The 16,974-nt window shown below is 40.9% G+C and overlaps 1 protein-coding gene and 1 long non-coding RNA gene across 3 annotated transcripts in view; both read left to right on the top strand.

The window, feature by feature from the left end:
• LOC311266480 (phospholipid phosphatase-related protein type 4-like) overlaps window positions 1-16,974 on the top strand; it is a 160,855-nt gene that overhangs the window by 104,571 nt on the left and 39,310 nt on the right. The window lies entirely within an intron of this gene.
• On the top strand, window positions 15,244-15,868 carry LOC311266481. The gene is made up of 3 exons (XR_014623720.1): window positions 15,244-15,353; window positions 15,448-15,533; window positions 15,622-15,868. It is a non-coding gene; the product is annotated as an uncharacterized lncRNA (long non-coding RNA).

Raw genomic sequence — 16,974 nt, 5'->3', positions numbered from 1 at the left:
TGACAAAACCTCCGCAGAGGTTCATTGAGGATCACAGTGACCATGACGAAGGAACTTCATCTGAACCAGAGTATGTAGTAAACTTTGTACAAGCTAGCTAATAAGCTAACATTTTCATGACGCATGTACTTACTGTAAGTCACTGTGGACAAAAGCATCTGCTAAATGCCCTAAATGTAAATGTCTAATAAGTTTTAGCAAATATACAGTGGATGTCTTATCTTTTCAATATAATTTGCAATAATTACTCTAGTAGGCACTGGTGTTATTAGTTTGAATTTTTTTGAGCAACATCTGGCACAAGAATTCCTTTGGGATAAATAAAGTATTTTATTCACCTATAAATAAAGTTCTATCTTATGTCTCCATTATTTTTAGGATGCCTTCTGCTGAAGGGCCATCCATCAGTGCCAGAGAGTTCCAGTTGTGGTCGCAGTCCCAGCCGTGGCCAGGGCCGTGGTCGTCGCCGTGGAGGTGCTGGTGATGCCATCAGAAGCCGCTCACCAATTAGTGCATGGAAGACAGAGACGGATCCTGATGTTGTCACTCAAGCAATAAGGTTTACCCCGAAGTGAAAGCCTGGTGTTCAACCCCCTCTCAATGGTGGAAAGCCATCACCAATTGAAATATTCGGTCATTTTTTTGATTCAGAAGTCCTCAAAGTCTTGCAGCAAGAACAAGAAAAAAAAATGCAGCAAGAAATCTGGAGAATGGGAAGAAATTCACCTGGAAAGAACTAACCACACCTGAATTGCAAAAGTACCTGGGCTTGTTGCTGTACATGGCAGTGATGGACTTCCCAAAGGTGACAGACTTCTGGAGGAGGAAAACAATTAATCATGTGGCCTTTCCTTCCACTGTTATGCCCAGGGACCGGTTCCTGGCAATTTATTCCAACTTGCACATCAGTGATCCATCAGAAGACCCAAAGAATGAAAAAAAAGGGCACAGAAGACTATGACTGTCTCCATCGGGTCAGACCTCTTCTTGACATGATGAGGAACCGCTGCATGACCATCTATCATCCAAAGCAGCACATTTCAGTCGATGAGAGGGTGGTTGCTACCAAGGCCAGATTGGCTATCAAGCAGTACATAAAGGCCAAGCCTACTAAGTGGGGGCTAAAAAATTTTGTACTTGCTGATGTAAACGGCTACACCATTGACTACAAGCTGTACACAGGGAAGTCAAAGTTTGCATCAGGGAAGGGGCTCTCCTATGATGTGGTGGCATCACTAGTCAACAAAGACTTCCTGGGATCTGGCTACATCATTTACTGTGACAACTTCTACACAAGTCCCCTCCTCTTCCGACACTTGGACCAGCAGGTATTTGGAGCTTGTGGGACGTACAGGCAGGGAAGAGTCGGTGTTCCATCCACTCAGGAAAATGCTTTGCATAAAAAGTCACCTAGAGGCTCAATTCGCTGGATTCGGGACGGTGACCTTTTATTTGTGAAGTGGATGGACACAGATGATGGAAAACATCAGAGGGTCCCTGTCCTCAGACCCACAGCAGTGGCAGAGTATAACAAGTACATGGGAGGAGTGGACACATCTGGTCAAATGCTGGGTACCAATTCAGTCCATCGCAAGACAAAGAAGTGGTACATTACTGTTTTTCCAGCATTTTCTGAACATTTCAATGACAAACAGTTACATAATCCACAAAGAATTATGTGCCAGCCAGCAGCAGAAACACGAGTTGCCAGGCCTTCCAGGAAGAGCTCTCTGTGCAGCTCCTAGGAGTTCCACTGGATGTCTAGCCCAAGACCACCAGTCACGACCACTCCCCTGTCCCCGCAAGCAACAGACAGGGCAAATCACAGAGAGCCAGCATGGGGCGACGACAGTGCACTCTGTGCAAAAGTTGCACTCCCTGAAGTGTGAGAAGTGTGATGTGGGCCTGTGTCTGCAGCTGGAGAGGAGCTGCTTCAGGGAGTACCACAAAGGCCAAAAAACGCCTGGACATTTTTAGGCAAAACAGACCAAAAAATAAAAACTATGAGGCAAACTTTCACAAACGTTCTTGGACAGATGTTTTATAGTTAAAATGTCAAATGAACATGTGTTATATTTTTGTCTATGTGTAAATACAGTTTCTACAGTACTAAAAACCCATCAAATCGTTATGTGTTTTCTTCCCCTTTAAACTGTTATTACACACTCAAAACATACAGTAATGTCAAATAATTGCCAGATTTTGAAAGTTGAAGTAATCCTGGAAAAGGGGCAAAAGCATTTACTCATGGCACATTTTCTGACATTTTTACAGCCAAAACAACAAAATAAATCCAGGTGGCCTGTTTGAGGCTGGTTCTGGTTGAAACACGTGGTAGAAACACAAAAACGCGAGTACAAAACTTCAGTTTGACAGGGCTGGTAGCACATTGTGGCTCTATCTCTGGCTCTACGTCTTACTCAGGCTGAAATGCAAGGCAGTAACAGCCACATTAAAACTTCTTTATATCACAGGGCCGGAGGAACACTTAAATTGTCATCAAATTATGACAGCTTGACTAGAATGCAACAAATACAGGATATTCAAATACTGAACTGAAATTATTACAGTTTCTACAGAGCACTTTCAACTTGAATTGATAGCAGCAATAGCAAATGGCTCAAAGTGGCAGTTACTAACCTAAATATTTTGGGCAATCAAATTTGATTGATAAATCAATTCTCACCACACTGCAATGGTTTGTAAGTACAAATCAACGTCTACTCCTGTAGTAGACTAGTGGGGTTAAATGTAAAGACTTCTGGCTAAAGGGTTCAAGATATTAATCTCAAATTTTAGCACTGTCCAAATTATGCTGAAATTAAGATTGCACATTTAGGAATGATTGCCAACACTGCACTGCCTCACATGGGGCACCATTTGTAGTGCTTCATGCAACATTAATAGGGAGTTTGGGGTTACATTTGGCTATCAATAATAATTAATGATTATCAGGGATAATTATTAATTATGATAAATACTAAGATCCAATTTTCATAAATAAGGTTCATAACCCTAACCCTACCACCATCCTTGAAGAAGGGAATAGTTAGCCGATTCACCAAATCACTCAGAAAAAGGTACTAAACTGTCAGTTTGTAACTATAATAATTAACTTAATAACTACAACCAATATTACCATAACAGCTTGTACTGGTTGATTGATTTTGGAGTCCTTGACAGAGTAGAGGTTGGCAACATTCACTCTGTACAATATTACATGGAAAGCATGAAGGTTCAAAAAGTCTTAAGGGGGATGATAGGGTGTGATATGCTCCAGGCTGAAGGAGTATGTGTGCGTGTGACGTGATGCCAGGTTATAGAAGATGGTTAGTTGCATGCAAAGACCCTGAGTCTGTGTGAAGCATAATTCAACCAACATCAAAATTAGCCGTGTAGCAAAGCAAACTACCAATAACCTGACCTGAGATCACAATAACACCAAAACAGTGAACAACACACAGATGTGCATTACATCAACCAGAGTTAAAAGTCCTGTGCTTAGCCTTGCTATGCTATGCTGTGTGCTATCTAGGCCCAGTTCAACGTTACAAGTCTTTGAAGAAAATGTGCTGGTGGTTTCTTGGCTGATGAACCAAGCAGGAGAAGGTTGAAATTCCAATATTGAACAATGCTGTTCTTGCCGTGCAAGGTCTGATGAAATACAGCACATGGCGGAAACTGGTCACTCCTTTTCAGGGATAGTAGCTCGGTGCTAACTTTCTTTGTGATCCTCAGATTGTGGAGTTAGCTGTCAAGCTTTGCGTTGCAGCTGCTGGTGCTAACTTATCTGGAATACTAGCAGGACCTTGTGTCACTGCTGTGAGGAGAAGTTCTTTGGGCCTGCTGGAAATGTAGCTTGTTGCTCTCAGCAGCTGTTAGTCCCAGAAGAATCCAGGAGAAGAGAACTTGAGGGCAGGTAGCCCCATGGGGAGAGAGGTGGAGAAGAGAGAGAAAAAAGGAAGGAGCTGGAGTTTTGACTATCTGGTCTACCAATCTGGTCTACCAATAGTAGCTCAAAGCTGAATTTGCACCTAGGTGTAAAGACTGGAGAATTCTGGGAATCTGAATTCAGTTCAGAGTCCACTTTGAAATCCACAGTGAACAACTTCATCTGTGGGTCCCAACAAAGAACAAGAACCAAAAAAAGTAGATCACATCACTCCAGTTCTTGGATCTTTACACTGGCTTCCTGTATGTCAAAGAATAGATTTCAAAATCCTGCTGTTGGTTTATAAGGCACTGAATAGTTTATGGCCAAAATACATTTCTGATCTGCTGCTATGTTATGAACCATCCAGACCTCTGAGGTCATCAGGTACAGGTCTGCTTTCAGTCCCTACAGTCAAAACTAAACATGGAGAAGTAGTGTTCAGTGATTATGCGCCACATATCTGGAACCAACTCTCACCTCTTTTAAATCAAGGCTGAAGACCTTTCTGTTTGCCACAGCCTTTCATTGAAGCAATTTTAAGGTTTTGAACTGCACTGTGACTTTTATTATTTAGTCTTGTCTCTTTTAAAACCTATTCTAGCTTATTTTCCTATTTATTAACTTGTTCTAATGTTTTGTTTCTTGACAAATTCCTACTTGTTTTTAATGTCTTTTAATGTAATTTAATGCCCCTGTAAAGCACTTTGAGTTGCCTTTTTTCTGAATTGTGCCATACAAATGAACTTGCCTTGCTTTGCCTTGCTTGTATTGTTGTTCAGCAACACGACAAAAATACTGAGCAGCTTGTGTGTAGGTTTGCTTTTTTTTTTAAACATATAATTATTGGTTTTTATAATTATACATTTACATCCAAAACTGAACATCTTGAACATATGGCAGAAATGAAAATACTAATGATTATAATACCACTAAAGAAGGATTAAAGCTATGGTCTACGATTTGAAAGATTGATCATTATTATTAACATTATTTAGATGGTGGTTATGGCCCAATAGTATGACCCACACAATGTGAAGAGCAAAAGGAACCAAATAAATCTATTCTCTCTAGTGCCTGCAAAACTGAAAAAAATTTGACCAATAGCAGCCATGCGGACTGGTCAATTTTTCCATCCAATCCCCTCGCTCACTCTCCTGCTCCTGGTCACGCCTCGTCCCAACCCACTTCCGCATTTGCAAGAGGTTTGTTGGCCCCGAGCAGTTCAGGTATGGAGGGAAAGCAGAGCAACAGCAAGCGACCTCTGCTTGCCCCACCGGCAAAGGCTGAAAGAAAACAAGTCTGTCACTGAAAAGGGAGACACAAAGCGGAGATGCGAAAAAATGAGGGCTCAAACCCTAATAAACATTGGGTCATCCTTTAAACGGTGTCGAAAGCTCCGTGAAGATATGGACGTGATGCTGCTACAGCGGAGTTTTTGTTGAACAGGTAATCTTTCGTCTTTATTGTGGATGTTGTGACACATAACTTTTATGCAGATGCTGGCTTATGACTGTGAAAGCTGCTGTTAGTTTTTTTCTGTTATTAGACGGTGTCGAAAAAATTTCTGTCTCTGCAATATTGTCAGCGCTTGTTTACTTGTTTGACAGAGACGTTAGCCTCTATGTTAGCATTGTAAGCTAAAATTGCTATCATATTTACACCAAATCAGCCTATTTATTTGCTCGTGGCAGTTTAATTAAGCAGCAAGTAATGCAAGTAAGATGAATGAATGGATGAATGAAACCTCTCCGCATCGCGTTGGGGTTTCATTCATCCTGTTCGGATTTAATTCTCCATAACAACCTCTTGCCCGGTCACTACTCAACAGTTTTGCTAACCCTCCTCCTGGTTTTGTCCATTTGTTTTCAACGAAACCTTTGCTAAATCAATATGATGGATTATCATATACGCGTTACGATGTGTGTATTTGTGTGGTCTTATCTGTCATAAACAAGAGATTACGGTTTACGGGGCACGTTTGTGTCGCGGTCGTGGTGCTACTCAGACAACAGCTGGGACACAGCTGGGTCTGAGGCTCATGCAGGTTAAGTTTTCAGCCACAATGTGGAAGCAATCATTATGATTATAGCTGACGGCAGCATCTGTTTGGCTGAATCCCAATGTTCACCCTACTCACTACCACTAGCCCTCACTCACTACCACTAGCCCTCACCCACTACCACTACACCCTGGAAATGAAGCAACAAGGGGTAGAGCTTTGTAATCTTCCCTAGGAATTGAGACACCACTTGCTACGTCACTGCATAGTTTACGTTCGGGCACGTAAGCGACTATATAGTTACTTTTTCACATACGTCCCACTATAACAACAAACCCGGCAGCAATGGAGTTAACGGTTGCAAGTGGTGTGTGATTACTGGAAGGCATAAACACCCTTTGCTTGCTACCATAGCGCTGTGCTAACGTTAATGACTGGGACCTTGGGAGCGGGGTCATGCCTATGTTCCCACAGCCCAATGGTCCCACAGCCCTATGTTCCCACACTTCTAAGAATTTTGGGTTAGGGAAGGGGAAGAGTTGGGTTTAGGGAAGGGAAAGAGGTTAGGGTTAGGGAAGAGGGAGTGGTTAGGGTTAGGGAAGGGGAAGGGTTGGGTTTAGGGAAGGGGAAGAGGTTAGGGTAGGAACATAGGGCTGTGGAAACATAGGGCTGTGGGAACATAGGCATGCTCCCCTGCTAGCTAACGTTAGCTAGCTAACGTTCGTAACGGCCGCGGTTGTAACGGTCGGTACGCAGTAACATAGATAACCTTACTTGCTGCTTATTATCATACTAATGTGAAATATCCGACAAATTTGCAGGAAATATGAGAGCTAACGAGTAACGTTAACAGGACGTAAAGCATTCTGGGAAATTTCCTCTGGCCCTCCCTGGACGAGTCAGCATCTGAAATCCCTCGCTCTGAAGGGCTAGATTCATACCCCCTACCCCTCGTTATGCCCACTACCCCTATATGCAAAGAGTAATTGGGACACCACTACCCTCACGGGAACGCGCAAAATTTATGGATAGGGCTAAAAAGTAGGGCGAGGGGGTCTATTGGGACTGACCCTTAGTCTCTTGGCCCTTAATAACTTTCAGAAGTGGCTAACTTAGCTGTTGATAAAAAGTAACTTATTACGTAGCTGTAACATGCTAATGACGTTACGCTAGCTTGGTTGTGGAGCTTAGCTGTGGAAATTGTAATGACTTACAAGATTTACGTTAGTTTCAACGTGCATTGTAATAACTTTACCTATGAATCCGACATCTTTACTCCGCATTCAAAGCTGGCGGCGTATTTGGTTTCTGCTGAGCGGCTTGTTGCTCTTGTTGCTTGTTGCGGGAGGGGGTGTGTCGCAGGAGGCTCCAAGGGGAGAGCGATACGAGCTCGGAAGGGAGGGATTAAGGAGCACAGAGGGGAGGGGTGTGTGTGTGGGGGGGATGCTTTTTTTAAAAATCTTTCTCAGATCGTAGACCATAGCTTTAAATAAAAACAAATAACTATATAAAGTTAAAAAAAAAATAAAATACATAAACACAGTATAGGGTACAGCGTACGTACGTTCCCCACGACAAATAAAAAAAATATGTATATATATATATATATATATATATATATACATATATATATATACATACACACACATATATATGTATATACATATATATATATATATACACACACATTCATTTTCTTTCCCATTACGTCACTCTCTCAGTGCCTCTTCAATATCACCATTCTTCAGTTCCATAAACAACTTCCAAATGTTATCCACCTTATTCCTAGCCCCCATGATGCCTTGCGTGAATTATGGCCGCGACTTCCGGTCGCGTTTGTTTACATGGTAACGGTAGACGCTAATACAGTTTTCATGAGGGTTAGAGAGGTAAAACATGTGGGAACATCAGCTGTCAGAGCTTAAATGAGACAACATTACAATCCCATTGCCTACTCATATAGAGGGGTGGGAGGATGACATGAAGAAGTGGCCTAAGATAACATACAGCTGCATTTTTAGCGACTTTCTTAACTCTGTCGCTTCGGACGGGGGGGCAATGAATAATCTGAAAAGCTCTGAGGCGTATCAGTGCCTGCACAGTAATAAGTAAGTATTAATAATTCATAATAATATAATATAATATAGTATAATATATACTATAATATTATATATAATATAATATAATATAATATAATATATACTATAATATTATAATATAATATATAATATAATAATTTTATAAGTAAGTAAGCAGTAATATTTTTTGTCAACAAAGTGAAAAGAGCACATGTATAACGTTTTAGGTGGTCTTTTCAAGTTAAGTTTTTTCAGCCACATCCTTCTGGGTTCCTCATCCTTCGGTAGGCGGTGGAAACTGTACCGATTCTCACAACAACATTCTCTCTTAGTCCGGGGTGCATGCTCAAAACATTGCTCTTGTAGCCACAGATTCAACTTCGTATGGTTTTTAGTACAACCGCGAATGGCGCAAGGACATTTTTAAATGCCACCGGAGCTGATCATCGTTTAGAAAAGAAAACAGCTTTCAAATAAACCGCTACGGGAAACGAAAACCGCTAGCAAACAATGGCTCACTGCTACTTCCAGTGAGAACTGGAAGTTGCACCCATAATCGTTTCTACAGCAACGACCCCAGGAATAACGTGGATAAAATTCAGAAGCCTTCTTTCTAACAATATACTGTAGGTCAGTTTCTCAAGAGCCATACTTGATGATAAGTTATTTTACCAGTGGTCAAGAGAAGGGCAACCAACATTCTTCCAACATAATGCAATAGAACGTTTGGCTTGGAGTAAACAAAGGTCAACCATTTGTCTTTCCTAAAGAACAGTCATCTGGATAAATGCCTAAAATATATAACTTAGGACATAAGTAAATATATCTCTCAGATCACATCTTCCCCTGTGGAAGATGTGATCTGAGAGACATATTTTAACACTGAGCTCCAAAATTTTTGAATCTCCTTACACTTCCACAGACAGTGATATAATGAACCCTGGTGACTGTTACACTTGTAACATAGGTCAAGTATATTAGGATCGAATTTACTTCATTGTACAGGGGGGATATACGTTCGCATTATCCAGTTAAATTGTATCATTCTCAGTCGGGTGTTGATTAGGGGTGTTCCAACAAGGGTACCTCACGATTCGATTCGATTTCGATTATGGGAGCTTCAATTCGATTATTGGCCACGATTCTTCGATTATTGCAATTTGTAATGCTTTTTTCCATACAAGATTGATTTTGTCTTCATCTGTGGCTATATTTGTAAATAAATAGCCTATCAATTAACTCAGTTCCTCTAAAACTACACTCCTAAAGTAAATAACAAGGTTTTTTGAACATTTACATGACTATGTAAACATTTGCACTTTGACCTACTTAACTTTGAGCAGGGAAAGCTCCACTTGCAGGAGAGCTCCCTCTATTGGCGGAAAACACTGAAAACAGTCAAGCCCTGGATTTAATGAGGCGTAAACATGTGACGTGACGTGGCGTGAAGCACGAAGTTGGGCAGTGATCAGTGACAACAAAGTTGTCTTCAAAATAAGAGCTTTACATTGCACCCCATTGGATTTTAGAACTGGGTTCTTAGCGGGGGGCTTTTAATTTGAAAGTAGCGACCGTTCGTAGCTTGCCGCTACACAACAGCTGACAGTCAGCAGCTACTAGCTGTTTGGTTGTGTCCGCTAGCTGTCAGCTACAGAGACCGAGGAGACGGTAGCATCTCCCGGATCTCAGCGGCTTTCCAGTTGCTCATCTTGACATCCGCGGATGAAGTGATGAACTGACTGCTGTGATCAGCTGTTTCCTGGTTTTAAAACTCCCGGCTGCGGGTCGTACAACAGTGCACGTTATCGACACCTCCGCCCATGTGAGTATTCCCTTTTGCTGGGGTTTTGAGTTCTCTATGGGTCACATAAATTCAGGTCTTTTATATATTGTTGTATTTTCTTTCTAGTTTGAGGATGGGAGGTATCCATCCCTGACGAACGATAAAACTTGGGTCTAAAGTACAATTAAAGTCACCCGCCAATATTATTTTACCAGGGAGGGTGGCCAACAGCAAAACCAAATTCTCAAAAAGGGCCGTACACATTAACCAAATTGATATTTTCTCTCAAGAGCGTTCCCTGAACCACCACAAATCTACCAGCTTTATCATATATAGTGTTGTTAACTTGGAAGGCACCAAATTGTGAATTAACACCATAACCCCTCTAGAGTGGGAAGGGAAACTGGACGCCAGCACTTTGCCTGGCCATCTCCTTCGTACTTTCACCAAGTCCTCTCTGAGTAAATGAGTCTCCTGGATAAAAACTATCGATGACTTAAACTGCTTAAGCCTGGTAATAACCTGCTTTAGCTTAGCCAATTTTGGGGTGCAATATTGCCCAAATAGATTGTGGAAAAAGGGCAGTAAATTTCATCACCAAAAATATTTTTTATTACCCGTATAATCTATTGCCAGTATGGCTGAATAGCTGGGCAGCTCCAAAATATATGAAAATGGTCTGCTTGCTGTTCTCCACAGTTCCTCCAACATGGACCTCTGACCGTCTCCCCTGTCTGCACACATTTTAACTTAGGAGTTGTGAAATATCTAACCAGATTCCGCCAGCAAAATATCTCTCCAAAGACCAGAACAAGTGGAAGTTGACTGCACAGAGCATATATTCAACCACTCTTCTTCTATGATGACAGTTCCAAATTCTTTCTCCCACTTTAATCTAACCTTATCTGTTGAGTGTTTCTTATGAGATCGAATACGGGAGTACAGTTTTGAAACAAGTTTCTTCTTGTCCTTATTTTTGTACACGTCAATAAATATGTCAATTAAGTTGGTCTCACATTCCTCTGTTGTTTTTACCTCATCATTAAAATAAGACCTGATTTGAAGATACCTAAAGAAATCCAATTTTTCTAACCCATATGTATCCGAAATTTTCTGAAAACTATCAAATTCTCCCTTCGACGAAATTGAACAATAAGAAGTGATTCCCCTTCTAAACCAATGTTTAAACCTCCCGTCAATCCTTGGGGGCTTGAATTCGGGGTCAAAAGCAACCCATCTCAGCAGTTTAGACTGTCTTTCAAGTAATGGTGATTTACATTCCTTAAACCAAATTCGAAGGCAAACTTTAGACCATTGATTCAGGCCACTAGCCACCATAGTTGCTTTCATATATTTTAGATAGATCTTTAGGTATTCGAATCCCCAGGTACTTCTTGAGGAGTGTAGTTATAGCTTAAAATTTGGGGATTTTGCACATTTAATTTATATCCAGAATAGGTTCCAAAGTCTTTTAGTGTAGACATCAACCTAGGGATGCGAACCTCTGGCGCTGTTATAAGAAGTAACATTTTGAAAATAAATAAAATAAGCAGTAACACGTCATCCCGTATAGACAAATCTTTTGCTCCAAGCCTCTGACCATTATTCCTTTTATTACCGGGTCATCTCTAATTAACTGTGCTAAGGGTTCGATAAATAGGGAAAAAACAGCTGGGCTGAGAGGACATCCTTGACGGCAGCCTCGCTCCAGCTCAATGGGCTGTGAGTGATGTCCGTTGATTTTTATTCTGGCATCTGGAGCAAAGTATAGGGTTTTAAAACATCTAATAGAGTCGTCTTTAAATCCAAATCTTCTCAGCGTCAGATGAGGGTACTCCCAGCGAACCGAGTCAAACGCCTTTTCGGCATCTAGACTGAGTACTACAGCTCTGTTATTCCCCTTAGTCACATGATCAAGTACATGCTGCACTCGTCTAATATTGTCTTGCGTCTGTCTATCACGCACAAAGCCTGTTTGATCTGGATCCACTAGTTCTGGTATTATATGTTCTAGTCTTTTAGTCAGTATTGACGCATACAACTTATAATCAATATTCAGTAAAGAAATTGGTCTATATGCACTACACTCTTTTTTTATCCTTCCTCTCCTTATGAATAACTGAAATTATTGCTTCCCTCCATGTTCTTGGTGGATCACCTTCTTAAAGTGTGTGGTTAAAACAGTCCAAAAGTATAGGTACTATTTGCTCTTTAAAGGCCTTATACCATTTGGCCGGAAAGCCGTCTGTTCCCGGTGCTTTATTGGCCTTCAACTTAGAAATTGCCTTTTCTATTTCCTCCTTTGTGATATCTGCCATTAAGGCTTTATTTTGTTCTTCACCTATGGAGGGTAAATCTAGTGATTCCAGAAATGTATTTATTTCCTGAGGGCTAGTTGTATTTGGTTCCCTGTATAGTTCTCAAAAATGTGCTGTATGTCCTTTAATGTGTGGCACACTTTTTTGGTTCTAGGGTCTCTAATTTCAAATATGGAGCTCTGCCTGTTGCTTCCTTTGCCTCCATGCCAGGAGTTTTAGCGCGCTAGGGCCATTCTCATAATATATCTGCTTAACAAACTTGGCTTTTTTCTCTAATTCCTCCTCATAGAGTCCATTTAATTCCTTTTTGATGGTGTTGATTTCATTTAGGATGTGGGGATCCTTCCCTTCAACATGTTCCCCCTCTAACACTTTGAGATTTTCTTGTAAATCAGACAGCTTTTTATCTCTTTCTTTTTTCTTATGTGATGTGTATGTAACACGTAACCCTTTAAAGAAGGAAGAATAGTTAATAGGTTCAATGGCCAGAAGTATCAGAAGCTCTAAGATCGACTACAAAGCCCAGGATTGACCAACCGATGCACAGGAACAACACAAACACAGTGTACTCTTTAAGAAACAATAATGCTTCCCTATTTATTACAGGATGGGAAGACCACATTAATAACACAGTGTATTACAACTCTTACCCGGGTAAGTATAGAAAATAAAAAATAAAATAAAGGGTTTGCAGCAGTTTTTTTCCCTAAAGTTCAGTTCAGTCAACACCGTATAGGTGGAAAATCAGTCCCACCTCACTTGTGTGTGGGTGGTGTGTGTATGTGTAACAGTGTAAAAGGATTCAGGGTCCTAAGTAGGATCAGAGAATTCATTTTAATTTTCTCAACTCTTAATGAATTATAGAACATAAATCATGTTAAATCTACACAAATTCAACTTCAATAGAGAATAGTTATTTTTACTGAATAACTGTTGTAATATAACAACATACATAATATATATACAATTCTCAGTATCAAAATAAACAACATTCAAATAATCAGATTATGTTATTCATGTTATTGAAATAACTTCTCAAAATCAACAGTATAAATATTCTGTACTCTTTACATGGTAATTAGCACACAAACATCAGCCATTAAGAAAGAAAAATATATAATGTGCACAGTTGGTAAATTATGGCTAAATGTGCTTTAAATATATATAAATATATATATATAAAGTGCTAAACACACATTATACAGGTCAGTGTGCATAGAAAAAGAGTAAACAAAAGAGAAAATTAACGTCTCATATGCAGCTTTAAAATGGCGGATTAATGCTTCAGCATTAATGTATCTAGTGTGTCTGCCCTGATGCTAATTTGCTCGGTGCAAGACTCTACTTCCGTTCTACTTCCGCTCTCTCGAGTGTGTGCGTCTGTACTTCCGGTAGGATGGCGATGTTTTACACCAGATGTCTCCAAGACCTGCCCAAGCTAACCATATCAGACGTCCACAGACTTGTCCGAAAGGGATGCTCTGCCCCCCGGAGTAAACGGGAAAAAGGGTACAAGATGTACCTTTCAAGTTTTATTGACAACTATGAAGGTAAGTTTGAAATTGACAGCAAAACACATTCACATTGTGGTATCGCTAACTAGCTAGCAGTAGCTATGTAGCTAACATTTAGGTCAGTTGTCCTGTAGAGATTTTAGATTTGTAGAATTATCAATTGTCTTTAAGCTGTCAAAACATTTAACGTTTTATAGTTGAGGTGCATACGACCTAAACAAAAACACAGCACCCTGAAAAAGCGCTAACTTTTCAGAACCAGAAGAAACGATTCAATCGGGCGCAGAGAAAACATAACCTATTGCTATCGGACACTACGCTTTGACAGCTGTCAAGTTAGTTTTAGTATGAGATTGTCATAGGTGGGCCTACCTAATAGTGGTTGGAGTATTTCTTTTTGGTTCGTGTTGTAATGTATTGGTTCCAGTGATGCCGGTAAAGCGTTACTTAGTCTAGAGATTTAATCTGACCACCTTTTTCAGTAACGAGTAATCTAACGCGTTAATATTTCCAAGCCAGTAATCAGATTAAAGTTACTCAAAGTCACTGTGCGTTACTATTATTTTTGTCATTTTCCTTAGTCAAAATATATATCTTTGCTTTCTTCTTGCTTCTCGGGGAGTGATGTCACGTATACGACAAGTCACGTTTTCAGCATGAGGACAACTCACGTGTAACACCACGCAGCGACACAAACAACAATGGAGGGAGGAGAGAGATGCGCGTGTTCTTGCTGGAAATACAGTCATTATTTTGAGTTCGTGTCAGCTGAAAAGTGTGTTTTGTCTAACATTACATGAATGATGTTGAATTCCCACAGTTTCAAACAAAGACCGTGCAGGGAGGGTGACCGTCAGGGCTGTATGTCATAGGTCCATGAGAAAGCATGAGAAGCCTCACGACCTCAGAGTAGGGAGGAACACGTGTTTAACCAGTTCAAGTCAGATTCTGGGGTATTTTTGTGGCTATAGTTGGTGATGTGGATGTAGAATCACAATAATAAAACTTAAGTCTGTTTATTTGAATTAAACCTGAACTATACTTTCATGGACACCCCATAAACTGGTTGTTACTGCTCCCGTTCTTTGGAGCATAAGTTTAAGTAGGCCTGTTCATGAAGGGTACATTAGTCAGTGTAAGGTAAGAGCTGATTTTGTACCCTCAGTCTAGGCTATACTCACCTGTTCAATTCTGTACTGCTCCCGTTCTTTGGAGCATAAGTTTAAGTAGGCCTGTTCATGATGGGTACATTAGTCAGCGTGAGGTAAGAGCTGATTTTGTACCCTCGGTCTAGGCTATACTCACCTGTTCAACACATTACTAACACTGTTGTTCTAACTGTATTATAATACCAAGAAAATATTTTAAGATTAGTGAGGCAGGCTTATTTGTTCTGGTAGCCTAATAAATCATACCGCTACTATGTGCTTGAACAGTTAGCCTGCTCTCACCTTTCACCTTTATTGTTTTTTTATAGTTGTCATGTAATGACTTAGTCTAATTGTAATACTAAAATCATGTTTTATTCATAGATTACTTTTGAGGACTGCTCACCAATTGAAATTGCAGTGGCTGAGTGCTCCTGTGTGGCTGGAACCGCTCTCTGCAACCACAGTGTTGCACTACTGTATCAGACCACGAAGTACTCTACGTTGCAACTGAAAGCAGTACCGCCTGTCCTCAGCTGCACAGAAACTGAGCAGCAATGGCATAAACCACGAAGACTGGTAAGTACTTAGGCTAATCACAAATTCTAAACCAAATTCTAAACCAACTTCTGTCCTTAAGTTTTGTTTGTTTATTTGTTTGTTTACTTGATAGGGTGTGAAACCAGGCAGAGTGAATAACATGGTCTTCATTTCAACAAAACCCAAGTCAAGACAGTACACAGCTGCTGATGGTGTAAGGTAATATTCACTGTCAGTCATTGTCAGATTCTTTTTGTTTTGAGTTATTGTTTCTTTTTTTCTAATTATGACATAACTGTTTTCAAAGGAGCAAGCGCTACAAAGCAGTCCGGGGGGACTTGCCAGACCCAGATGTCCTGAAGGTCGACGAGGCATACCAGGACTTCACGGCAGACCTTGCTCCGCTAATTACCACACTCTCCATAAGTAGTGATGTCCCCCTCGTCGATTCAGCCTTTGGGACCGTTCAAGAAGGCAGCCCTATTTCGTACCAGCACCCAGTGCCAGTGAGTAGGATGATCATCCACCACCCAGACGCACCCCCCCCACCACCGCTGCCGTTAGATGGTCACAGGCTGGACCCAACCACATGTTCCTTTGTGTGCACTCACCAACAACACCTAAATGTAATGTCGCTTAACATCACTTTCGACATGGCAAGATCCGTCGAGATGGCCACGATGGAACAGAGTGGCAGCGCAGAGTGGCACAGCCTGAGGAAGATGAGGCTCACCTCCTCCAGGTTCCGGGAGGTGTGTCATGTCCGAGGTCACAGCTCTGCAGAGAACCTTGCAGAACGCATCCACAAAGGTGGGGTTCAGACAGCCTTGATGAAGAGGGGGCTGGCACTGGAGCCAGAAGCTATTCAGGAATACGCCCACATTAAAAACGTCAACTACTGGCCATCAGGATTTGTCATCCATCCGGATGCTCCCTGGCTCGGATCCTCTCCAGATGGTGTCGTTTTTGATCCGACGGAGGCACCACCATTCGGGCTGGTGGAGGTGAAGTGCCCAAACGTGAAGAGCTATGTGGACTGCGGGTACCTACACATGCAGAGTGGTGCCTTGCGCCTGAAGCCAGGCCACAGCTACTATTGACAGGTGCAAGGCCAACTGCTTATCACCGGAATGCAGTGGTGCGATTTTGTGGTTTTTGCAGAGGAGGACCTTCTTGTACAAAGAATTTATAAGGATGCGAAGGTCGCTAGGGTTATAAGGGAGAGGGGGGATTATTTCTTTTTCTATCATTACTTGATCTGATCTTTTAAAAATCAATGGTTCATTCAATCAGTTCTGTTTCAATCAGTTGATAAATGTTCTTGTTCTGGTTTTGTTGTTCATCTTTACAAATCTATACAAACCCAGAAGTGATAATTGTTCAATTGGTGTTGAGATTTCATTGTTCAGTTTAACAAATCTCTACAAAACCAGAGCTAATGTCACTAATGCAGGCCTACAATTGACCTGAGACCATACCTTTTGTACTGATTGAAATGAGAGCCCGAGTGTAAAAAGCTATGTGGATTGTTGATATTGGATCATTGAATAAGTGTTGTTCATTATTTCCTTATTAAATTCTACATGTTTTAATGTCATCTCTGGTGTGTTTTCATTTTCATTTCAAGTCATTAAAAACCCAAAGCTAGTGTAATAATGAC

The sequence above is a fragment of the Pagrus pagrus genome (genome assembly GCF_965226575.1).
Source record: "Pagrus pagrus genome assembly, chromosome: 12".
Lineage (NCBI taxonomy): Eukaryota > Metazoa > Chordata > Actinopteri > Spariformes > Sparidae > Pagrus > Pagrus pagrus.
The sequence above is the reverse complement of the archived record's forward strand: the minus strand, read 5'-3'. Positions and strand labels throughout refer to the sequence as shown.